The 3,900-nt window shown below is 37.7% G+C and overlaps 1 long non-coding RNA gene across 1 annotated transcript; it reads left to right on the top strand.

Annotated features, from left to right (window-relative positions):
* Positions 1 to 300: 300 nt before the first annotated feature.
* On the top strand, positions 301 to 3,351 carry LOC136358418 (uncharacterized). The gene is made up of 3 exons (XR_010743089.1): positions 301 to 388; positions 1,751 to 1,906; positions 2,377 to 3,351. It is a non-coding gene; the product is annotated as an uncharacterized lncRNA (long non-coding RNA).
* Positions 3,352 to 3,900: the final 549 nt, after the last annotated feature.

The raw sequence follows: 3,900 nt of genomic DNA on the forward strand, positions 1-3,900 counted from the left end.
GTTTATGTTTGTTAGGAGAAAGTTTATGCTGTTAACTGCAGTGGCTTATTAGTTGCTTGTCAGAAGTATGATTTTTAAGTTAGTTAGGAAACAATTATTTAAAGAGACTGTATAAACATTCTTCAGTTAGAAGTAGGAAATACATATAGAAATACATAAAGAAAAATCTGTGTAACATTACATGCAAGAAGATGAAATGGCTATTACATTTTAAGCTAAATGCCCTGTGTGGACATACAACACTATTTGTGAGAAGGGATAACAGAAATTTGCAACAGGCCACCGTTTTTTTCTGCAGGAAATTTTATTTCACATGATTATGGAAAAATCTTGCCAACAAGTGGCAAGGTTGTAGGCAATTGTTTCCTTGGAGCTCAGCAGGATGGAGGTGAGAAAGAAAGACACAGTGGCCCACCACCTGTGTGGGAAATTTCAGAGAAAAGCACTATATCAGGTCTGGACTTCTAAGATTCTCAGCAAGGAATTTGTCTTAAAATATGGAATTCCTTTCCTTCTTAGACTATTTTACACTAATTCATTAATGTGGTGGAATTTCCTTAAGGATAGGTCAACAGGAACATCCCAGGATGTCAGCTTTTTTTTTTTTTTTTTTTTTTTTTTTTTTTTTTTTTTTTTTTTTTTTTTTTTAATGTGTATCTGTTGTTACATTATTTTGATCATCCTGAAAAATACAAGGTACCTACACTGCCATCACCAGGAAAATTCCTGGTTGCAGCTCCTTCATCTTTGAGTGCCTTACAACATGGTGCAAGTACTCTGCTAGAGTGTTGGAACCACAAGATGGGCCAGCAGAGCCTTACAGCAGGGAGGTCCTGAGTCAAAGCGTCCAGGCATATGATTTAATATACCTATCATCAGCAAGCACAAGTTTCAACCCACCTGCTGTAAAAAATCCACCACTGACAAGGGCATTAATGCCAACCTGTTATGCTTCTTGCTCTCCCTCAAGCACATCAGTCTTTAGTAGGCATTAAGATTTTTCAGTTTCCATCTCTTGTGCCAGTGGATGTGAATTGCAGCACTGTAATTTAAAATAGCAAACACATACTGTGCAGCCTAAAATAATGAGAAATTTAGAACAACTGTACGGGCAGATGGTTTTATAGTTCCAGCATTCAAAAGAAGATATAATGCTATTCAGTCTTGAATTAAAAAAGGGAGGGATCCTTTGAACTCATCCAGCTATTGGGCAGTCCTCATTACAGACAATGAGGTCCATATCTTTGGCAAAGTATTAATATCTTTTTTTCAGAACAGCTGAAATTAAATGAGCACAGAGATCTTATGAATTTTGAAGAGAACTATTTTCATGAAACCATGCAGCAAAAATTGATGCTAAGAGGGTGAATAGATCTCTTATTTGTGACAATTGAAAATACATGTGACTGCATCATTTAGAAGTGTTAGATTAATTTTTCTTTAGAGAGACCTTTGTTCAATAGAATAATTGTAGAACTATGTGTAATATCTGATTAGTTCCACGAGAATTAACTTTTTCATTATAATTTCAAAAGAGTGACCAGCAGCAATGTTTTTCCTGTCTTTAACAGGATACCAGGAACTCAGAAGCAATAAGCAGTTAGAAATCAGAAATCATCCCGTGAATTTCCAATGAGCCTTAGCCTTTCAGTTCTGCAGATGACAATTACTGCATTTTTGTAACCTCAATGAAGTTCACTAAAGTCATAACACTCAAGAACTTGTATCCTTTTCTGCTTTATTCTGCCAGATCTGACCTCCTGATTTGCAATACTGCAGGCTTTGGAGAAAGACTGAGAGGAAAATGGTGATTAAAACATTCCTTTCCCAGGACAGATTGCCTTACTTACAGAATTGATTATTTGTCAGAATTTAATTCCTGTTCTGTTTCCATGATAACACTGAGGTAAGTGACAAAAGAGTGATCTATGTGTTTTGGTGCCGAATCCTGCCTGGGAAGACACGGGTTTCTTTCTCAGTTCTGCTCCAGGTTTCTATTGTTGCCTCATGCAAGTCACTAAGTCACTCTATGCTTTACTTCTTTGTCTAATAAAGCTGAGTGGTAAGGAATCCCCAGATCATAGTTCTTGTCCAGAAAAATATCCAGCAATTGTGGATCCCCTAGAAGCTGTGGCCAAACAGTGGAATTGAAGGGATCCTCAGAACCCAAATTAATTCCACTAAACTGGAAAACAGGAAAAGGCAAATGATGAAAAAGAAGGTAAGCAGATGTATTTCTCTACATGACAGGTAGAAATATCTTTACGCTTCTAGTACGTTTTGCTCCATTTTCTATGGTTACATATAACCCAGCTTTTCTCAAATTACTCCGTATTGCTTTTTATTCAGCCTTTACAATTTGCTCAGCTTTTCCAGGCATTGATCTAATGAAACCTTTGAGAAGAAATCAGCAAGAAGAGGAAAGCTCTGACCTATTCCTATTTACAGTACCATCTGTTCATCCCTGCTAGTATATTTCTCATGCCCAACGTGTTTTCTTTCCCTTTTACCTTGAAAACTAAATTTAAAAGTCTTCATTGTCAGAAAATATAGGTTTATTGTCAATATGCCAAACAATCAAGGAATATAGCTTCTCTCCCCAGTAACAATCTGCTGTCCTGCACAAATGTCACACCTCGATGCTAGCCTGGGCTCTTGGAGAGGTTGGTCATTGCATCTTCATGAGAGGCATTGTAGTGACAAACGACTGAATTCCTTCCCAGCTCTTTTTGCGCTAAGAAGTGTAGAAACATGTTTTCCTAAATTCATTTTCCTCCCAGGATTTCAGTTCCTTTGGGTGTATTCTTACTGTCTCACTGCACAGCCCACAAGAAGTTAGATTCTCTGGGAGTGTTCCCATTGATTTCATTATTTACATTGTTTCACTTCACATTATTGACTCCTACACACTGCAGCTCTGACCCTCAGGCTGAAAACTTCTAAAATGTGAAACTTCTGTCAGGAGCACCTCATTTTCAATGAGAGTGAAGATTTCTGAGACCTGAAATATTACTGTGACTCGAGTCAAAGGAAAACAACAATCTATCTGCTCCCTCTTATTCTGCACATTTTATACCTTCCAGAACAGATATATAAACACAGATTTACATTTTTATTTAGCCATCTTTTGAATTAATCTCGCCATCCTTCAGTAAGTTAGGCTTTCCTCATGTTTTTCCGTCTCCTGTTTCTCCTCAATAGCTGTAGCAAGCTAAACATTGGCATCTGTTGCTCCAGCAAATATTTTGTGGTTTTCCTAGAATCTGCAGGTGGCTGCTCTTGGCTGCATCTCCCAGTCTTCCTGCTTCTCTGTTTCTCTGACAGAAAGATATAGAAGCAATAGCATACAGAAGTAGCATGGTCTGGAAGAAAAAATGCCTTTCAGAGACATAACATCCTGGATGTTTTACTTTCCATGAAAATTTTTGAGATTTCTTCTCTTTTCCTAGTTTATACTGAGAGAAAAATGAGATCTTTTTGTGTTCATTTTGTTTATTTATTTATTTGGAGTGAAGGCACTAGCAGTGAGTAGTATGGGGGCATTCACACTGAATGGAAATCCTAATAATCTATTGTAGCCCAGGGAAAAGACTTTTTCCTACCCACATCTGATAAAAGTACAGAACTGTTCAGCTGCAGGGGGGCAGGGATCTCTTGTATCTTTGAATTTGACAACAAAAACCCTAACTTCCCTTCCCTTCCTCTATGGGAGACACTGGAGGATCTTTCCCAATGTCTTTCTACAACCATTCTGCTATTTTTTTTCTTAACTCCAGTTTTATGCTTTATTTTCTCCCCTAGTCAGGTCTCTGAATTTGGTTTCTGCCTCTGATAGTGGTTCACCATGCACCTTTGGACAGTTTCTTGATGCATTTCTGTGTCTGCTTCCCAACTGCCTTT

Source organism: Sylvia atricapilla, chromosome 3 (assembly GCF_009819655.1).
Source record: "Sylvia atricapilla isolate bSylAtr1 chromosome 3, bSylAtr1.pri, whole genome shotgun sequence".
Lineage (NCBI taxonomy): Eukaryota > Metazoa > Chordata > Aves > Passeriformes > Sylviidae > Sylvia > Sylvia atricapilla.